Source organism: Saccopteryx bilineata, chromosome 11, assembly GCF_036850765.1.
Source record: "Saccopteryx bilineata isolate mSacBil1 chromosome 11, mSacBil1_pri_phased_curated, whole genome shotgun sequence".
NCBI classification, from domain to species: Eukaryota; Metazoa; Chordata; class Mammalia; order Chiroptera; family Emballonuridae; genus Saccopteryx; species Saccopteryx bilineata.
This window is the reverse complement of record NC_089500.1, coordinates 21,635,390-21,657,705: the sequence shown is the minus strand read 5'-3', so window position 1 is coordinate 21,657,705 and position 22,316 is coordinate 21,635,390. Positions and strand designations below refer to the sequence as shown.

At 45.8% G+C, this 22,316-nt stretch overlaps 1 protein-coding gene and 1 long non-coding RNA gene across 2 annotated transcripts in view; one reads left to right on the top strand and one right to left on the bottom strand.

Moving 5' to 3' along the window:
• The window catches only part of ZBTB7C (zinc finger and BTB domain containing 7C), a 333,977-nt gene that overhangs the window by 168,788 nt on the left and 142,873 nt on the right, over positions 1 to 22,316 (bottom strand). The window lies entirely within an intron of this gene.
• On the top strand, positions 3,624 to 7,029 carry LOC136315533 (uncharacterized). Its single transcript, XR_010727520.1, has 3 exons — positions 3,624 to 3,872; positions 5,946 to 6,029; positions 6,695 to 7,029. It is a non-coding gene; the product is annotated as an uncharacterized lncRNA (long non-coding RNA).

The following is a 22,316-nucleotide window of genomic DNA, read 5'->3' as shown; positions in this document are numbered from 1 at the left end:
CCCAGGGCGGCTCGCTGGGCTGGCAGCATCTGCTTCAGCTGCCCCTGTGGAGTTGGGTCCTCAACCCTCCCCCCGGGTCTGGGCGGTCGGGGTCACAGCCCACTCCCTGTAGCATCCCCGGTGTTTTACAGAGAATCACTGCTCCCAAAGGGCCGCTGAGCCACAAACGCCATGCAAGCCACACTCCAGAGGCCCCGGCTTATCCCTTGCTCTGTCCCCACGGGCACTGCCTCTGTCCCCCACACACCACGGGGGACAAGGGCAGAAGTACACTGCATTTCTCGATGCTCCTCCTGTAACGGAAGCCGCTCCAGGACGAGGACCCCACACAGGAGCCGGCGGGGGGGGGGAGCCTTCCATAGGGCCTGTCACAGGAGCAAATGTGTGAGTGCTGGGTGAAAGCTGGGGTCCTCTGGCCCAGGCTCTCTCCACACAGGGCTGACAGGCACCTGGAAAGACGCCTGTGGGGGGCCTAGTTCCATCAAGGCCCCTGCTGGTAACAAATCTGTATTGTTTATTGTCGTCAGCATTGTTTAAATGATATAAAAGCACCTTTTCCCTTTATTCCCTTAAAATAGTTTGTTGTGTCCCCCTCATCCTGGATCTGCTTCCCTCTGTCCGAGATCTTCCCTTCAGGCTCAAGCCTTCGCTCCAGCCTGTGCCGCCCACCCAACAGCCTGTGCTTCATTCCTGCCCTGGCAGCTCCCACAGGCCGGCCCATCACTGCGTCCTCCCCTCCCCTCCACCCCAGCCCCCCAGCTGCAGAGGCTGCCTGGGCAGGAACTCGGCCTCTGTGCTGGAGGCCGCTGCTGGGGTGTCGAGAGGGAAGGCCCTCTGTCACAGTCAGCTCTCAGCAGACGGCAGGCGAGGGCTCTCCCTACCCCCCACCCACTGTGTGCAAGACCCTCCCCACTTCCTACGGCTAACAGGAACTGTCATCCCTCCTTTACAATAACAGTCTCTGCTACGAGGCCCTTTCCATGGCCGCAGTGGACCCTCGAGTGTGGGACCTGACCGGGGGGCTGGGTTAAGATTCCTATTATCTCTGTCTCATAAATGCAGCAGCAAGAGTGGAAGGTGAGCTGTCTGCCCCTGGCAGCACTGTTCCCGAGCCAGAGTCCCCGTTCTGAGACTGAATCTCTCCTCCTGCGACGCACACCTGCCGGCTCCTGCCCCCAGACACTGCCCCGCCATGTGTCCTCCGCTAGCTGGAGAAAGAAAGAACAACAATGATGGTGGCAGCACGGACATCTAATGAGCACTGACATGTGCATGGCCCTGGTCTAAGCGCTCGCACAGAGTGATTCTCCGATTCCTCACCACCTCCCTGTAATGAGGTGCTTCTCCTCGTCCCAGGGCAGGGCTCTGAGGTGCACGGCGTCAGTGGCTCCCCAGGTCACACAGCCCGTAGATGGTGGGGAAGGACGCAGATCCGGGCAGCGGCCTCAGCGCTCCGTGCACCGGCCCACGCTACGGGGCTGATGACTGATGCGGGCTTGCGTAGTCTGCACTGTAACGTGGGCCGATGCTTCCATCTGTAGAAGGCACACCTCAAATGGTGAAAAGGCGGGCACAGTGGGTGGCAGGGCGGGGGAAGAGGAGCACATGACATCCCCCTTTGCTTGGCCACAGCGGGTCACAGCTTTGAAGCAGTCGAGAGCCTGGACCAGGTCCTTGTCTTAGTAACTGGTGTCAGAGCAGAGGGTTGCACGAATGGTGAGAGACACACTGAGACTGACCAGGGGGTGACTGCAGTGCAGCCTGGAACTGAGGCAGTGCAGGTAAAGAGAAGGCCCCCAGATTTCCTGTCACGACCCCAGAGGATGCGCTGGCAGCTGGGGATGCTGGCCAGCCTTTGCTCCATGGGTTTCTGTCACGGTGCAGGTCCCATGGGTCTTATCACTGGGCCCATTTGTAAGCCCAGCATCTGCTGCTGGACCAGAAAGCCATGTTCACAAATGGAAGGCCCACTCGGGAAGGTGCCGACCAGAGCCCGCCCTGGGCCACCAGCCCCAGCCCCTCTGAAGCAGAGCACAGCGAGGTTCCCTCACAGTGGGCTTGGCCTGTAGTGAGCACAGTCTGGATCATATTCAAATCAGGCACACACCCAGGGTGCAGAGGAGATGAACTAATGCACCACTTTGCTATGGCTGAAATCTTAGTACCAGCATCCTGAATGGGAGCCTAGAATTTGCTCAAGGACACTGGGCTGAGGCTCAGGCAGTGGCCATGCCTCACTTCCTCCCTACGGATGTGGGAGCAGCGAGGCTGCCTCTGGGGAACACATAGTTACTGAGTCCTGAGTGCCAGGCACCCTGCAGAGGGAAGGGGTATAACTGGGGACCCAGACTGCCAAGGGCCGACCCACGGAGCTCCAATTTCTACCTACATGCTGGCCTCACGTCTAAGCACCCCAGAACCCAACCTTCAGACTTACAACCTGTCCCGACTTAAAACTGGGTTCAGAAGGTCCTTATCCAACCGTGCAAAAACATAAACAAGTCCATAGCAGCTAGCTAGTTAAAAGTTATTAAGTGCCAGGCACTTTTCTAAGTGCTTTGTAGATGTTAACTCATTTAACCCCTGGAATAACTCAGCGAAGCAAATACTATTATTCCACCTTCCAGGTGAGACAATAGAGGCACAGAGGGAAAGCAGCTTGCCTTGCACACTGAGTAGGGGCAGCACCCAAGGCTGTGCCCTGGCCGCCCCCGCCACCCCCACCTTCCCTATGCCCCGCCTCCAGCAAGCACTCTGAGCTTGGGGCGAGGGTAGGCTGGTTAGGAAAGAGCACGGCTGGGGCCGCAGCCTGCCAGCCTCTACTCTGGGTGACCTGCAGAGAAACTGAGGCACGGGAGTTGCTTGTGCAGGGAGGGACTCTGGCCAAAGGGCGCAAGAGAGTGGGAGGAGTACCTGCCAGGTCTGAGAGCAGGACCCTCTTTGCACAAGGATCTTCCACACCGAAAAGTCCTTTTCCTGTCTATTCTTTTGGCCCACTCTGGGTATAACTAAGGCAGGTAATAATGGTATCATCCCCCTTCCTCAGATGAGAAAAATCCAAGGTTGGGGAAGCTGGGGCCTTACCCAAAGCCTCCCCAGGCTGGTCCTGGATGCCTCCCCCAGGGCAATTCCCAGAGCACCGTGTTTCCAGAAGGAAGGGGAGTGCCTTGCCACATAGACACAGGACACAAGGGACTGCCCGTTTTAATACGTACATATGTGACTGGTACAGGGTCGCCACCAGCATTTACAAGCAGCCCCCATACTGCAGGCACGAGAACGCCTCTCCGTCAGTGTTATCTGCACAGGACCTTGTGCCTGCGCTGCACCCAACGGAACTCCAGACGACGCAGCTAGAACTCTGAGAAGGGGAGGGGAAGAGACAGGGCAGCCAGAACACCTGGGTTCAGAGGGCCCCTGCCTCTGGGGCTGCAGCCCTGAGCTGCACTGGAGATAGCAACCCAAGCCCAGACACGATGCCAGCAGCATTATAAAAACCAAACCAACACATCTTGAAGACTAAATGGACAGGACCAGCCCAGCCCAGTACTGCACGTGCTTGCACACTGGGCCCTGGGCCACAGAGCTGTCCGCTTCCTTCAGGAAGGGCTGGAGGATGGTTTTACACGGGGCTTGCAGAAGGGATGCATGAGACGCAGGGTCAGGTCAGCCCTGAGACCCAGCAGTGTAGCAAAGGCCGAAGTGTTAGAACGGAGGTGAGGAGTGTCCCCACCCACACCCTTTCCTCCAATCACCACCACGGTGCGCCCTACAACCCTAAGGGCTCCAGCTCGACTCCCTGGCTCTCTCATACCACCAGCCAGCAGGCGGAACATGCTTAACAGAGACAACCAGTCAACAAGCCTTTGCAGGTAAGGGAGTGAAGAGGGGGAGAACTCACTGGATCCAGAGTATTTTTTCTGCTTGAACACACCGCAGTGTGTTTTTGCTCACAGACCCTCCGTGTGTGAGTGTGTGTGTGTGTTTGTGTGTGTGTGTAGCAGGGGAGGGGATGGTGTCTCACCTTACTTCCTCCATGGGCTGGCCAAAGAAGTGACCGACAGTCCCAGGTCTTAGTCCCAGCCCTCCTGCTATGACTGTGAGCATGCCACTGAACCTGCTTTCGCCTCGAGGGGTGCACCTGTACAATGGGAGACTTGGCTGACCTCCCCTCTGGTCCGTGCGAACAGGAAAGAGGACTTGCCTCAGCTGCAGCTGCTTTGTTTTTCTACCCTACTCGGCATGCTCCCTTTATGATGCAGAAACCTGGGTGACTTACCTACCTGAAAAAGTACATTTCCAAGATAATTTTGCAGAGAGGTGGTTAATAGAATGTATGCAGCTGTTTCTGGGTGGGATGATAAAAAAAAAAAAAGTGCTCTTTAAAAGTCATAATAGCTGGAAAAAAAAGTCATGATAGCTGGAGCTCTAGGCGCCAGCTAGGCCCACGGAGATGCCCAGGTGAGGGAAGTAGAGGGTGTGATGCACAAGTCCAAGGTGGCTGTGGGAATTTCATACTAGCCCTGAACTTCTATCTCTGGGCCTTCTTCGCACTAAAGAAAAATAAACACTGAAATTATTTAAGCCACTGCTGTTTATGGTCTCTGTTGCTAGCTTAGTTCTCTACATGATACAGTGCCTGTGTATATTGACAGTAATGACCATAAGGATTTTCACAGGACTAGTCTTTGCCTTCTAGTAACTAAAGGAAAAAATAAGAAAATTTAGAAAAGAAAGAAAAAGCCATCTGGAAGGTATCATAGAGCTTGTGAACATGGCAGGGAGAAGGGGACCCTTCCCTCTCCTTCTCCCCCTCCGTCTCAAAGCGAGAGGGCAGGAGTCAAAATGAAGCATCCTGATGAGGGAGCATAGAAGGGCACAGCTCCTTAGCCCACAAAGAAAGCCTGACTCGGACAGGCTCTTGACAGGGGCAGGTGCTGTGGGGTGCAGTAATGTGGCAATCGGAGAAAAAACGTGGGTGCCACGGAGAGAGCTCGAGGGCTGAGAGGGGGGTGGAGAGGCCCTCCAGGGGACCAGACGCTCCCAGCTCTCCACGAAGGAAGTCGTTGCCATTAGGCACAATCAGATGTGCAGGGAGTGTTCCCCACCGTGGCTCCTCGGCCAGGGAGATGGGACGGGCACACACTAGGACCTCGGGCAATAAAGGTCAGGGACAATCACAGTGACTGACAGGCATTCCACTCACATCCTGGCACTTCACCTGTGTGGGCCTCAGTTTCCCCATCTGTATCATGGGAGAAATGAACCATATTTCAAAGGCCAGTTGCTGGTTCTGACCAGGGGTAACTTTGTTAAGGGTCAGTCCTTGGAAAAAATCCTTTCCCAAGCCTGCCTCTGGCAGGGAGGGTTGTGCTTGCCGATGGCACTGGGTCCTTGCCCTGGGAGAGGGCTATGGGAATACTGGCCTGGCTGCTAACGGGCAGGGCGGGGCCTCCTCTTCCTTTCCCTCCCCTTGCCCCCTCCCTGGCTGGACACCTCCTTATTGCCCTCCCCACCCACCAGCCTCACAGCACTGCCAAGAGTGGAGGCTGCGGCAGGAAGAGCAGGAGCGGCCCCAGCTGGGGCGTTGTGGTGGCCGCTCCCTGCCCGCCACACCCCTGCCTTGGAGGCCAGGAGTCAGGAGGCTCTGAACAGAAAACCAGACGTGCAGGCAGTTTTCCAGCTCAGAGGGCATTCAACAGGAACACTCACCCTCCCACATACATACATGTACACACATACACACTCCCCCACACATGGATACATTCACACAGACAGACATACTACAGTCATACAGTGCCCTCACATTCACACACGTGCATACTTCCACACAGGTGTGCATATCCTTACATACATGTACACAGACTCACAAACACTGACACACACTCTCTAGAGTTAACACCAGGATGTCTCTCCCCCTTTCCTATGTGCCCCACCCCCCACAGAAGGAATCCATCTGGCTCTCCGGTGGCAACCACAGCACTCCGAACCATCTGGAACTACAAGCAGAGAACTGTGCCAGGCTGGAGGTGAAGACAGCCAGGGTCAGAGGAGGGGAGGGGAGAAAACAAGGCAGCTGTCAGATTCCAACCAAAAAAGCCTGTTCGCTCCTCGTCCAACCTGCACCTCCAAGTGTCCCACACAGCACCCCGTCTATCTGGGCAGCTTGCTCTGACCCCAGCTTTCTTCCTGTGTCCAGCTGACCCACCCCTCCTGCCCCTTTCTACTGCCAGCACTCACTCTGGTGACAACTAACAGCCACACACAGTCTAATTTTAGCTCCAATCTTCCCTGGCTATGGTTATGTGATTTCTAATTATTATATTCCCAAGATTTACCTTGATGGATAGTTATACACTTTTCAATTTATTGTACACTATCTTGTAAAGTGCCCCTTTAAAAAAAATGCATGGATTAATCTATGTTGTTAATTTTCCCAGCTCTAAGGAGAAATCTGCAGATAATCGCCCGCTCTGGAAGCCCCGATTCAATCTGCATTTCCTTTAATACTAATAAAATGGACAGTTCATTTATAAGAAGTTCCCTAAAAGAGGGTATTGAAAAACATTATATTTCTTTTAAAGTTGTTAAAAGGCATAAATCCATTACTCAGATAGAGATCGCTTAATAATTTAATGCCTTTGGCTTGGCATTGTTCCCGGAATATTTTCACTTTATCTGCCTTTATTTTCAGGTTGGAGCAAATTGAGGAATAATCAGCCCTGTTGGCGGGAACCATCTCGGAGTCCACAGGAAGGAGCGGGGAGACTTGGTGAGGCAGCAGCCTCCGGAGACCCGCCAGCTCCCTCGCTGGCCCTCAGTCTGAGAAGCAGGGCTGCACAGGCGCTCGGGGCACAGCTAGGCGACCCAGCCTTCCCTGTGCGCCTCCTCGGGGTGGAGAATGTGTCCTACATTCCTACATGTGGCCTAGGAGGCAACCACCTCCCCGTCCCTCTTCCAGCCCAAGAGCCAGCCAGGCAAGCAGGTCAGAGGGCCCACAAGACAGAGTCTTTCTGCAAAGGGGATTAGTTTGCATTTTCTAAATAAAATCATTTACATGAAGTATTAATCTGACCTCATAATTAAAAGTATTAACATTTCTTTGTGCAGATTATCAATAAAGAGGAACTAAGCGTAGGAACCAACATTCCTTCTAAGGGGCTCATCAAACCCTCCACTAAAGAAGGCCTGGAAGCACCATCTGGCCACCCCCTGCCCCACACAACGCTCTGTCCACCCCGTCAGGTACCCTCAGCTAGCCGCCTGGGTTCAGCAGTACTTGAGGAATGTTCACCCCAACCTAAGCAGTTTGGGAAGCGGCCCTAGAAGGAACAGAAGGTGGTTGAGCTTAAATCTCTGCTCTCCTGCTGAATCCCCACATATTCCTCCCTTCTCTGGTCTTCAGTTTCCCCTCTCAGGTACAGTCAGTGAACTAGACTGAAGCTTAAAGTCGCTCTCCAGGTCCCAGTGCCATGACCCGTGAGCTGCTTGTGTCTGGCCACGATGGACAGTCGGGACGTGTGTGTTGAAGGGAATTGAAGGGAACATGCCAGACCAGTGAGGGGATGGGTATGGGGGGAGGTGGGGACGTCACTATAACCAGTGCAGGGATGTGAACTACCAGTGGGTGAGCTGAGCAGCTAGTGATGCTCCCAGAGGAAGGGGTGTCCCAAAGCCCACAAGCAGTGAGCCCTCACCCTGGCCACACTAGGAGGTGCCCATCTCTACAGTCCCTGCCCATCAAGTGACCTCACCTGGACTCAGGGCTTAGCGGACAACTTAGTGAAGGCTGGTACAGGAAGATAAGCAGGGAGATCTGACATGGAGGAGGACCAGCTGAAGGAGGCTCTTGGTCCAGCCTGATAATCCAGGAGCTTGAGAACCTTGTTGAATAGGTTGAAAATAAATAGCTTGGTGTTGTCTAGTAACAAGGAAGACAGGCATACTCTACGTTAGACAATTCCACCCCTCGCTGTATACACGATAGCAATGTATACCATGTGGTTACATGCCAAGGAGATTTACAGCAGTTTGTTTGTATGTATTTGCTCAAAGCTGGAATGATCCAATCAAAAAACAGAAGCAATATAAGATTAGTGTATATCCTTATACATTCAGAAATGGAATACAGTAATGAGAATGAGCTGCAACTATATACAACCAAATGGATGAGTCTAACAAACCTAACGTTGACTAAAAAACAAGACCTAAAAGAATACATGTATAACGATTCCATTTGTAGTAGGTTCAAAACTCGGCAAGTCTAAATGATAAAGATGAAAGCATAATTGATAAAAGGAAAGCAAGAAAATTATTACCATGTAAATTAAGGCTAATAGTTACATCTCAGGAGAGAGAAGGAGTTTCCAGGGGTTTTTAATATAGATGATGGTTACTTGGGTGTTTGCATTATAACTATACGCTAAATTGTACGTGCCGATTTTATCCACTTTTCTATGTGATATGTTTAAGAATAAAGAGCTAAAATAAGAAGAATGGAGGGGTAGAGGCAGAAGTGTCTCCAGCACCTTTTCTTAGACGCTAGTGGAGGATGTGTACTGTCAAACAAAGGGAGCAAAAAACCAAGAAAGAAGATACTGGATTCAGAAAACAGGAGTTTCAAACAGAAGAGGGAGAAAGAGAATCCTTAAAACGACGGTGACTGATGGTTCCACGCTGACTGACATCTGTGTAGCAGAGCCCTGGACAAGAGTGGAGCAGGTCAGAAGTCTGCAGAGAGACTTCACCAGGAGGTGAAACTGACAGATTGCCTGATAATAGTGAAAAGATTGGGAAGGCATTTAGCTAAGTAAGGAACATCTGGGGCTGAATTAATGATAAATCCACAGAAAACTAATCAAGTATAGAAACATTTTGAACTCCAGGGAAAATAAAAAGTTGTGTCAGAAAGAAACAATATAGTATCCTACATTGTTCAGGTAGTATGATTACAACTATACATACAACCATTATGCTGGACATTACAACCAGTGTACACAATTACAATAAGGAAAACAGTACATATTGATCTAGCCACACTCATGGTATAAGGATGGGGATACAGGAATCTGTGTTTCTGTTGTGGATCTAGGGTAAAGAGAAAATTGTCATCTTCCATAGTCATAGAGGACACCAGGTTTAACTGTCAGCACAGATAGTACAGACATAAAAGAATAGAAATATATTCAGTACATTAAAATTACACCATGACGAGGAGGGTTACCTGAGGGCTACAAGCAACAATTGCTTCATACAAGATTCCTATTAATATACTAAATCATATCAGGATGTTAAATAGGAAAAGAGTATCATAATTATAATGTATACTTAAAAATATTTTACAGAACTCAACAACCATTTCTAATAAAACTTTAAGACCTAGAATAAAAAGAATTTCTGTTGGTAACACAGAGCCTCCATATTTATACTAAATTAGTAATGATTCCTCTAAATTTCAGAACACATAAAGGTACCTGCTACTATCATTGTTACTGAAATCATTAATAAATATATAAATATTTAACATTGTCTTGAAAGTTTTTGTCAAAAAAGAGACAAAGACAGTGTAAGAAAATTTAATACTGAAAAGGAAGAGATGAAAATATTGCTTGTATATGATGTGATTATAAATAAAGAGAAAATTAATTGAGCCAAAATGATTGAAATATAAAAATATCTAGTGATTTTGTTAAAGTGTAATGGGTTATATCTATATCTCTCCCATGTTCTTTCAACTCCAATGGCTTTCCATTTCATTGAGATTAAATCCAGTGTTCTCACCAGGGCTCCATATCATCTGGTGACAACCTCATTTTCCCCCATTCTCTACTTGTCTGCTTCATTCCAAACACATGGCTTCCTTATTTCCTCAATATGCTAGGTATGTCCCCTATCCCAGGACCTTTGCACTTGCTGTGTCCTCTGCCACCTTATTCAGGCTTCTGCTCAAATGACAGCTGTTGACAGCAATCCTCTCTATCTCAAATGTCGTTCTTTGAGTGCTCTTTCCTGAGCACTAAAGTTTCCCCTTGTTATTCTTTATTCTTCTTTGTAACACTTATTGCTACCTGGCTTATTAGTTACACATTTGCTTATTGCTGCTCTTCTCAATGGAATGTAAACTCCAAGAAAATGAGAAGCATATATCTCCTTGGAGCCTAGAGGGATATCTGGCCCATGAAAGACACTAGATAACTGTGTCGAATAAATGATTAAATGGAAAGCATATAAAATACTCAAAAGATTTGTAGAGAAATTGCTTTCTCTTTGTTAAAATGAGAATGACAATTCCTATACATAACAATATAAAGTTTCTCTATAAAGAAAATTAAAAAGAAGACAACAAACTAGGATAAATATTTGAATAAACAGGACAAAAATGATTAATACTTATAGTCTATAAAGAGCCCATTTAAATTTATAAAAAAAAACCCCACCAAGACCATAATAGATAAATGAACAGATAATTCACAGATAACTCAATACATTATAAACAAACACATGAAGAAATAGTAATCTTCACTAGTAAACAAAGGAGTATAAATTAAAGCAAATTGGGATACCATTCTATCTGTCAAATTTGCATATGTGTATATACATTTTTGCTAACTGCTACTCAAGTCTAGATGAAACTAGTAGATACATTTCAGAGTGATGACACTGTATTAAACAATATTTTTGGATGCAATTCAGCCATATAGAGAAAGAGCCATGTAGATGTCTGTGTCCTTTACCAGTAATTCCTCTGGTAGGAATTATTCTCATAGAAATTCAATAGCAGCAAAAAACTATTTACAAGACAATGCTTACTGCAGTGTTATCTATAAAAGCTCCAAACTGAAAACATAAATGGCCAACATTAAGGAGAATGGTTTAATAAATTACAGTACCTCAACACAATGGAATATTATGTGGTCATTAAAATGATAATTATGCAGAAACATGAAAAATGTTTATGACCCACTGGTTGTTGAAAACAAGTAGAATACAAAATAGTCGGTATGTACCATGGCCCAGACACCAGCATCTATATACATTTAGAAGATAATATGTAAAAATAATATACTGGTTGGATTGAGTTTAGTGGAATTTTATATGAATTATAAAAAATATTATTTTTTAAACATTCTCTTTAAATTTCTTCCCAGAAGCTCCTGTGATTTCTAACAAGCTAGATTTTTTCCTGTGCCTGAAATAACACTGCAGAAACTACCAATTTGTGTGCATCCCTGTAAACCTTTATTATCTTTACTGAATTTACACTACAATAGTAGGACCCCTGTTCCCGCCACTTTCAACGCTCCCTCTGCTATGGCACTTAGTAGCAAAGATGCAAAAACCTGTCAAACAAACAAATAAACAAAACCACACTCAGGCCAGAGCAACCACTCAAGCTGCCCGTTCATGGCTAGCTAGGCTAATGTGGTTTTGCCTTGGCCTAAAACTTTGCTTGTACCTTTGAAAGTGTCTAGGTGGAGGGCAGTCTCCACTCTGCCCAAACCAGAAAACATAGTCTGCAAACACAGCTGGGGATGAGTTAGCCATCTGTTGGGCAGATAAAATATATTATGTGCTCACTTTGTTAAAGATGACGCTGCCCACGTGGAGGCCGTTGCCCAGGTGATATTAATGTGTGTTGGGGGCAGGCAGGAGCCTTGTAGCCTGGGGCTTGGTTTTGGGATTGAGCCTTTCTCACCCTTTTTGATGTGGGGCAGTACAATCCAATCATGCCTCAGAGAAGTGACTTTGTATCAGAGACTTCCCTATTTTGTATATTGGATTAAGGGTTTGGATTTCTACACTATAAAATAGGGGCAGAATGAGAGCTTGCTCTCTTGGTTCCTGGGATGATTAGCATGAGAGAGCAGAGAGCGAAGGGAGCAGAGCAGAGAGCAGAAAGAGGCCATGTGGCCAGGAGAAGCAGCCAAGATGGCGGAGTGCTGAGTGAGATGCCAGTTTGTGCAGAGTTTGTATCTGGGATAAGGAAGGAGATGGGGAACTGAGGAGAATAAGGCTGGTGAGCTAGAAACCTTTGATTCTAGGAAACTCGGATAAGTCAGTGGCTTTGTGAGCACTGAATGTGAGTGGGTTTTGGAGCCCAGTGTGTGTTTTTACTTGCCCGCCGGGTGCAAGCTAGGATTAAACACTATGGCCCACCAGTTTTTGGCTCCATTGTTTCTTTACCAACTGTCCGAATCCAATGCGAACCTGCATGGGCCAGGCTGCTGTGTTGGCAGCCCTGGCTACTGGCTTTACACCATCTCTATAGCCAAAGACACAACCCAAACAGATTTCCCGGTCATGCACTGGAGGCAAGTAGACCCACTAGCCCAGACCCTCTGCACCCCTGATGACAAGCATGGCTTAATGGCAGAGAAGGGGTGGAGGTCCTATCTACCCAGAGTGCTTTCCTCCCATCATCCACCCAGAGAACAGATTCCCCAGCTTTCCTCATGATACCTTCCTGACCTTTCCACCACATCCTACTCATGAGACCTTGAGAGGTTAAGTTACTTAACCTCTGTGCCTCACTTTCTTCCTCTGTAAAATGGGGGTAGTCAAAGCCCCTACCTCGTAATGGTATGCGAGAATTAAATGAGTTAATATCTGACATGCAAAGGAACAGTGTCTGCCGTACAGTAAACCCTCACTCACGCAATGTTAGTTATCACAGTGCTGTTGCCCCTGGGTGAGTTCAGCATTCCTTCTCTCTACTCTATCCTATACACATTCCTAATAAAGATACACAGTCCCAAACCTGGTATGGGACAGAACCTTTTTGCATGATGTAATCCCCAACCTCCTTCTGGGAAGAAATTAGCATTGATAAAATGCTTAAGCAATTTTCTGATAAACTTTAATGAGATTAAGACCTCTTCTGGGAAGTCAGTTACCCACCCACTCAGCTGACTGTCAGTCAGAATCTAATGATCTGGAAACAATCCTTTCCTTGTATCCAGTCTAACAGTGATAACCTAATCATTCTGTTTCCTATAAAATTTTTCTTTGGATAATCTATTAGAATTGGTTTGCTTAAGCCTCCTTGCTTCTGACCTGCTTAAAATAAAACTTCGATACATGTTTAAACAGAGAATGTCTGAACAAACTATTATAGCACATAGTTTATAGCATTTATTTGTACTCTTTTCTAATTTTCATATTACAGAAAAGACCCTGGGAGGCGAAATCATACTTGTTTTCACCCATATATTTTATCTGAATTTATACAGTAACCAATACATAAAAGACAGCCAATAACTATTTAAGATAATAAATTAATAAAAAACAAAAACCTTTAAAAACAAATGAAAAGATCACTTATCTAGAAGAGTGGAAACACTGTATTATAAGGCACTACTGGCTATGGATTCAACTACAGATTCAAAATTCAACTAGCTAGGTAGCTTAGTTGATTAGAGCACCATCCTGATAGGCTGTGGGTTCAATCCTCAGTCAGGGTACATACAAGAAACAACCAGTAAATGCATAAATAAGTGGAACAACAAATTGATGTTTCTCTTTTCTTTCCTCTCTCTCTAAATCAACCAATAAATTAAAAAATAAAAAGAATCAACCAATGAATGCATGAATAGGTGGAGCAGCAGACTAATGTTTCTCTCTCTTTCTCTCCCTCCCTTCTTGTTGGGCAGATAAAATATATTATGCTCACTTTGTTAAAGATGGCGCTGCCCATGTGGAAGACCGTTGCCCAGGTGATAATATTAATTGCCCTTCTTTCTTGGGATGGGTGTGATTAAATTAATGTGTGTTGGGGGCGGGCTGTGGGCAGGCAGGATCCTTGTATCCTGGGGCTTGGTTTTAGGACTAAGCCTTTCTCACCCTTTTTGATGTAGGGTGGTGCACTCTCATGAGGAATCCCATTATGCTTCAGATAAATGACTTTGTATCAGAGACTTCCTTGTTTGTATATTAGATTAAAGGTTTTGATTTCTACACTATAAAGTGGGGCAGACCGGGAGCTTGCTCTCTCTCAGTTTCTGAGATTAGCTTTAGAGAAGAGAGCAGAGAAAGGCCATGTGGAGGAGGCCAGGAGAGGCAGCCAAAATGGCGAGTGCTGAAAGAGAAGCCAGTTAGTGCAGAGTTTGTGCAGAGAGAAGGAGATGGGGATCAAAGGAGAATGAGGCTGGTGAGGTAGACACCTTTGATTCTAGGAAACTCGGATAAGTCAGTAGCTTTGTGAGCACTGAATGAGTGGATTTTGAAGCCCCGTGTGCGTTTTTACTTGCCCGCTGGATGCAAGTTAGGATCAAAGCTAATGGCTCCATTGTTTCGTTACTGTCTGTCCAAATCTAATGCGAACCTGCATTGGCCTGGCGGCTGTGACTGTGGCTACTGGCTTTACACTTCTCCTCTCTCTCTAAAATCAATAACTAAAAAAACAACTTTTTAAATTTTGTTTTTAGTTGTGTGGCTTAGAAACCATTTCTTCACCTTCCTGGGTTTCCATTTCTTCATCATACTATTATATGAGGTGTCATGAGTTGGGACTTGTATAGAGACTGTAATACAATGTCAGGTACATTTTATATTCCTCTTTTGCCACTATGACTCCTTCTGTGGCCCTGGGAAAGTCACTTCCTCTTTCTAGCCCTTAGTTTCCTCATCCATCAGTAAGAATTTAAAACTCACTCACAGGCTAGGGATACAGTGAGGACAAAATAAGAGAATGGATATAAAAATGCTTTAAAAAGTAATTAAATGCAGTAGACTTTTGCTTCCAGCCAAGATGGAGAAACATAAACCAGATTCACCCTCCTGCCTGAGACAAACAAGTTACTGGATAAAAGACAGAAAACAATAGTTTTAAGACACTGGGCATCTTAAGAGATGAGAAAAAATATTCATGTGAGCCCTACAATTGCCCCAGTGATAGCCTTGAGAGAGTACCAGGCTGAAGAGCAGGAGGGTAGAGCTGGAGCAGAACTTGGTGTTCTCCCTGAGCTGAGGAGACAGAGCTGAGAGTCCAGGGAGACCAAAGCAATTGAAGTTCACAGGCTGGAGTACCAGGCAGAAGAGATGCACAAAGGGAGAGAACCCCAGAGAGTTTCCTGCAAGGGTTCAGCAGAGTCCTGATCAATGCACACATGTGACAAAACACATCCAAAGCCAGGCAAAGAACCACCCAGAATGACTGGAGGAAACAGTATCTGACACTCACATGGAGCAGGAATAGTGCTGTTCCCACTGGCCAGACTGAAAAACCTTAGAACTCACAGGGCACTGGTTAGAGTACTCAAAAAGGTCTTAACAGTGTAATGGAAAGTCATTAATTCTGGACTATATACAGAGCTGGTCACATCTCACAACTCTGAAGGGTAAGGTCCAACAGGATCAACCTATTCCCAATAACTTAGTTGACTCCCAAAATAAAGTTTAAGAATATTTAAAGGAATACAAAAATATCTAGCACATAACAAGATAGAAGTCATAAAGCTGTATATCCAATCATAAACTTGCCAGGTATAAAGAGCAGCAAGAAAATATGATTCACAATGAAGAGGAAAGAGCAATCAATCCAAACAGACCCAGAACTAATATAGAAGTTAGAATTTGTGAAGTATAATTAGTAAAGTTAAATAACTGTATTCCAGAAGTTCACAAAGTTAAGATGTAAAGAAAAACCAAAATCAAACTTCTAGAGATGAAAATTACAATGTCTAAAACAAAAAATGTACTGGATGATGAGATATCTTAAAAAAATAAAAGAAAAAGATGAAGAATAGAAAACTAGAACACATAGCAATGAAAGCTACCTAAAAAAGAAACACACAGAGAAAAATAAAAGAATGTAAAATAATGAAGAGAGAGAGTATCAGTGCAGTGTAGGGATAACTTCAGGCAGCCTAATGTATGCATAATTGGAGTCCCTAAAAGAAAGGACTAAAGAAAAAAGTATTTGAAAACATAATGACCAGAAAATCACTAAATTTAAAAACAAAACAGAAACTATAAAACCACAGATCCAAGAGACTCAACAAATGAACCAAAAGAAATATGAAAAAAATCATACTGAGATACTTTATAATTTAATTGTTCAAAACCAATAATAAAGAGAAAATCTTAAAAAGCAGCCAGAGATGAAGGTCATGTTACATTCAGAGCAACAAATATAAGAATTATAGCTAATTTTTCATAAAAAATAACACAGGCAAAAAAACAGTGGAGCAAATCTTTAAAGCACTAAAAGAAAAAATTGTCAACCTAGAATTTTCTACACCGAGATAATATCTTTAAAAAGTAAAGGTAAGTAAAATAAAGAATTTTGAGACATATGAAAGCTGAAACAAAAAATCATAATCAGCACATCCACATAATAAGAATGTTAAAGGACATTCTTTAAGCAAAATAAAAATGATACTAGGGGGAAATATGGACTTACATCAGGCAATGACAGTATCAGAAATGGTAATTACAATTATAGCTGTATTTTAAGAAATAGTTGAATATTTATACAAAAAATAATAACAATTAGTACAGGGTTTATAATATATGTGAAAGTAAAAATGCATGACAACATTATCATAAAGCCTAGGAGGCCTCTCTGGAAAAAATGGAAGGAGGAAAAATGGAGAAGAAATGAACATGTACTATTGTAAGTTTTATATACTATACATAAAATGACAAAATAGCATTTGAAGATAGATGCAATGTTAATGATCTATATTATTAACCTGAAAGCAGTCATTAAAATAACAAGGCAAAGAGTTATAGATAAGTAAGTTAACAAAGAAAATAAAACAGAATAATAAAAAGTGATCCAAAGAAAAGTGGGAACAATGAAACGAGATGGGCTGAACAGAAAACAAATAGATTGTCAGTCAAACCGAACCATCAATAATCACATTAAACATAAGTGCAGGTGGAGACTCTTAGAGTAGATAAAAAAAGACTCTGTTATATGCCACCTACACAAACACACTTTAAACAGATATAAAGAAATAAATAGATGAAAACAAAACTATCAAAAAAAGATGTTCTAAGCTAATACTGATCAAAAGAAAGCTAGAGTAGCTATAGGTATGTGCACGTCCAATAAACACATAAAAAGATGATGTCATCAGTGGAAAGGGAAATACAAATTAAGAGCATAAGATACCACTACACAACAATTATAATGGTTAAAAGTAAGAAAACCGAGCATACCAAGTGTTGAGAAGGACGTGGGACAACTAGAGCTATCAGAGACGGCTGGAGGGAGTGGTAAATGGTACAACCACTTTGGAAAACAGTTTGGCAGTTATTTAAAAAGTTGAAGATACACCTATGATGTAGTCCAGTTATTTTAATCTCTCTCTGCAAGACAAATGAAAACATGTGTACACAAAGATTCATACATGGCCTGACCAGGCGGTGGCGCAGTGGATAGAGCATCGGACTGGGTTGCGGAGGACCCAGGTTCGAGACTCATCTGGTTTGAGCAAAGCTCACCAGCTTGGACCCAAGGTCGCTGGCTCGAGCAAGGGGTTACTTGGTCTGCTGAAGGCCCATGGTCAAGGCACATATGAGAAAGCAATCAATGAACAACTAAGGTGTTGCAATGAAAAACTAATGATTGATGCTTCTCATCTCTCTCTGTTCCTGTCTGTCTGTCCTATCTATCCCTCTCTCTGACTCTCTCTCTGTCTCTGTAAAAAAAAAAAAAAAAAAAAAAAAGATCCATACATGAACATTCACAGCGATTTCATCTGTCATAGCCAAGTGTCCATCAGGTGAGTGAGTAAACAACCATAATATAACCACACAATGGAATACCAGTCAGCAACAAAAATGAATGAACTATTGATACTTGCCACAACATGGATTACTTCAAAATAATTGTGTTGAGTGAAAGAAACCAGATAAAAATGAGTAAGTACATACTGTGTGATTCTATTTATGTAATATTCTAGAAAATACAAGCAATATGTAGTGACAGAAAGCAAATCTGTCATTCAGCATGTCCCTGGGGACAGGAAGAAGTAGGAGCAGATGATTAAAAGGGGCACAAGGGTGAAGGAGCTGTCTGTTATTTTCACTACGATGCTGATGCCACAGTGGTGTATAAGTCAAAACTTATCCAACTGTACACCTGAACAAGTACAATTCATTGTATTTCAATTCTACATCAGTAAAGCTGTTATAAACGATGCACCCTGCAATGAAGAGTGCCTGTTATCAGCTACTACTGGGTGTCCGGCTGAAGAGGGTCAAGCCAGACTCCAGCAGCCCCCATGCAGGAGCCAGTCTGAGCCTCCTTCCGGTCACAGAGACAGTCCATGCCTCCCACTTACTATCTCTGTGACTCATATCTGAATGGGAGAACTGCCGTGAAGTTTTCAAGCCAGTAAAACCAAAGCAAGAAACACAGTGAAGGCCAAATGAGCTGTCGGAGCTTATCTGGAAGGCGGTTTGACTGACTCGCCCCCTCCCTAATCGCCCACTTCCTCCCAGCAGATAGCACGGAAGCCTGTTCTAGCCCTGGACGGCTGGCCTGTCTGCCCACTCTGAGAATCTCTGCCTTCTTCCCAGCTGAAAAGTAATCTCCAGAAAAACAAAATTATAATAAAACACAGCAGCATGGCCTCATACCAGGCTTTAATGGGCAAATTTGTATGAACAGGGGCAAAATGAAGGACAACAAGTAAAACACTGAATTAAAAGCCACTTAAATTAAGAATTCAATAGCATCCACTTAACTAATAAATAGTATTCCTCTTTGCCATTGATCGACTCAGGATTGTAATGAAGAGTTCCAGGGGCAACAGCAGAATGTCTTAATTCATGGCATAAACGTCACCAACTCTTGGGTTCCTAAGATTGAATGCGTCGAGAAGAGCGGACTGGAGAGCCCGCAGGAATTAATTCTTAAAACATCCCTACGGGGTCAGCATTATTACACTACTTCTAGGTGGATTTAATATCTGGAGTGTTGGGCAGGGCGCCGTTTGCCCAGGGGGGCCTCCATAATCATTATTAAGTGATGATGGCGCAGAGAGACTGGAGTTGGAACTCACCCTGGATCAGCTGTCTTATTTATTTCCGAGTTAAGAGACTGAACAAATTCAGTGCTGTTATTATCATGGTGATGATTATTGCTGTAGTGTGTAATAACAACCCGGAGCTGCCAGAGCTATGTGGGAAAGACAGCACTAAGTCACAGGCTTCGGAGGGCTGTTTTCTCAGAGGACAATGTTTTGGAAAATGAGAGTTCATCTGAAGGATGCCTCCTATCCTAGACTCCCCCACCCACGGAGGCTCCTCTCCTTGGAGTCACTCCCTGCATCACAGAATGTCTTCATGTCATGGAGCCCAGGCTGGCAAACAGACCCTGAGCTCTGACCACCACCTCTTCTTGGAGAGTGAGTGTCAGAGGGCTTTAGCTTGGGCTCCGACGGCTCCCCAAACACTCCCTTAAGTACGATGTGGTCGTATTGAAAAGGCATTTTCTTTTTTTTTTTTTTTTTCTTTTTTTCTTTTTTTTCTGAAGCTGGAAATGGGGAGAGCCAGTCAGACAGACTCCCGCATGCGCCCGACCGGGATCCACCCGGCACGCCCACCAGGGGCAATGCTCTGCCCACTAGGGGGCGATGCTCTGCCCCTCCGGGGCATCGCTCTGCCACGACCAGAGCCACTCTAGCGCCTGGAGCAGAGGCCAAGGAGCCATCCCCAGCGCCCGGGCCATCTTTGCTCCAATGGAGCCTTGGCTGCGGCAGGGGAAGAGAGAGACAGAGAGGAAGGAGGGGGGGGGGTGGAGAAGCAAATGGGCGCTTCTCCTATGTGCCCTGGCCGGGAATCGAACCCGGGTCCCCTGCATGCCAGGCCGACGCTCTACCGCTGAGCCAACCGGCCAGGGCCTGAAAAGGCATTTTAGTGATGTAGTCACTCTGAGTCTTCAAAATCTTATCAAGGTCTGTTTCCTGCACCAAATGGGAGAGGGTGGTCTGGACAGAATACCTTGGACAGGTGCCATCTTAGGTTCAGTGAATGGGAACAGAGAAGAAGAGCCGGAGCAACAAAGGTGATGTTCTCTGTCCTGTGGTCCATTCCTGATGTGTCTGGCTACAGGGCTGGGGTTCTAGCCCTGGGAAGTCCCATGAGCACGTGAAAGAACAAGACAGAAAAGAATCTGAGATAGCCTCACTTCCATGATGCTCAGTTTAGAGTTGAGGGAATTCAAGCATGGGAGGATAAAATGACCAGCTCAAGGCAATACCGCTTGAGCTGGATGTGGTCCCCAGTTCCTGCCTCCTGGTCCATCCTGTCACACTGTGCTTCCGGCCCTTCAGCAGGTAAGTGAAGTTGAAAGATGAGACACCTGAGAGGTGGACCATAAGTCAAGCAACAGGTGTGACTTAAACACTTACTGCGTCTCCACCCTATAGACAGGCTCTGTGGGAAATGTGGGGAAAAGACTTGCCACCCAGCCCTCAAAGAGCTTAGTCTCTCACTGAAGAGGTGAGGTTTACCCACAAGAAACCCTCTGCAAGAAACATCAGGCAGCAGGTAAAATCAAACATCACTTGAAAGGCAGAGCATGTGAAAATACTAAGAAAATGGCACCATTAGAATTGTCATATTTTAGGGTGGGCCCTCTGGGTCCACTTCTTAAATAAATACCCCCTAATAGAATACACAAAAACATTACTTAGTCTTCCTTGTTTTCCTGGACATACCCAACAGATAGAAACCCATTAACACACAACCACCAACACAGCATCAGCACGCACTGTGATATGCTCATGCATCCTCCCGCTTGCAACACCAGCACCCACCCTCGCTCGGCCCCCTCCACCTACTGCCGCAGAGCCCCGAGGTGTAAGCAGTGCTGGGGATACTGGGGAGCTGTCTGCTCTAAATGCTGGGGTACTGTGTGTGTTCAGTCCATGGCACTCTTGACTCTTAGGTGACAATAAAGCTGCAAAAAAACCAAAACAAAACAAAAAACTCAGCTGAAAGGAGCAAAGGACACAGATGATACACAGAAGGAAATACAAATAATAAACCAACACGTAGAATAAATCAGTTATCAACAATATGCAAATTAACCACTCAAGCCCCCTCAAATGCAAAGTAAGGCCATAATGTACCATTTTATACCTATAAATTAGCATGAAAAATGGAATCAATATATCAAATGTTGTAGGACTGTGGAGAAATGAGAACATTCATAAATAGCTAATGACATCAAGAGCTGGCGTGACATTTGGGAGAAAATATTTAGCAAAACATATCGAGACCCACAGAGCTATCCGTGCCCTATGACCCCTATCCCACTGCTGGGATTTCATCCTGAGGTCTGAACAGCATCCGTAGCCCCGCTGCTGCTGAGTCAGCACTGCTTCTGGCCGCTGATTGTTAATACCTCCAGTGTGTGGGTGACATCTCTCCAGTCAATTAATGAGCCCATCTTTGTAAGATATAACATTAGCCAGCCTGGCTAACATCAATTACAGTCAGAGGCTGGGATGTAACCATGGGGTGGATAAGACTGAGTTGCTCATTGTTTAAAATGGCCACAGAATCAAATCACCTTTATAAACAAAACTGGGCTAAATCAGAGAGAAACAAAGGAAGGAGCACTCGCCACATGTCACTTCACACAGCTGGCCCTGTGTCACAGAACATCCTCACACATCCAGCCAGGCTCGCCTCACTCCCCACGCTCAGCTTGCGGAAGGACCTTCTGGGGTCTCTGGAGTGGCTGGGTTCCAGCTGTCAGACACAGTCCCGGTTTCCCAGAGGTGGAGAAACAGCTTTTCCATGTGCTGGAAGCGCTGCATCGAAAAAGCTGGCTGCAGGGGTTGGGATTAGGGAAGCTGGGGAGGGCTACCACCAAGTCACCATGGCAACAGTCTTCCTGGCATCACCCTCCTAACCTGGCCAGCCCCCACCAACTGGTCTGCTCTCACAGGGACTGTGACTAACTGCTTCTCCATGTGGCAGACACTCCCCACTGGCGTGTGCCTATGAGGAGAGACAGGGCGGCCTCTGACCCTTCACCTCACAGAGGCCTTGGCAAAGCCCTTTTCCACTGTCATCTCAATTCAGCCCCTCTAGCAGGAGGGTGGTGCAAGGACAGGGGTTGCAGATGAGAAAGCAAAAGACAGAAAGGGTGAAGTCTTCTGGGGAATCCACAGGTGAGACACCCACCTATCTGGGGGTGGCAGGGGACAATGGGATGAGAAGGGAGGGGGATGCAGGCTCTACTCCCGGTGGTGCCACATCACTGTGTGACCTGGGCATCTCACTTAACCGCTCTGATTAAGGGGGGAATGGAGGACTGGGCAAGAGCTAGAGTTCCTAGACTTTCCGATTAA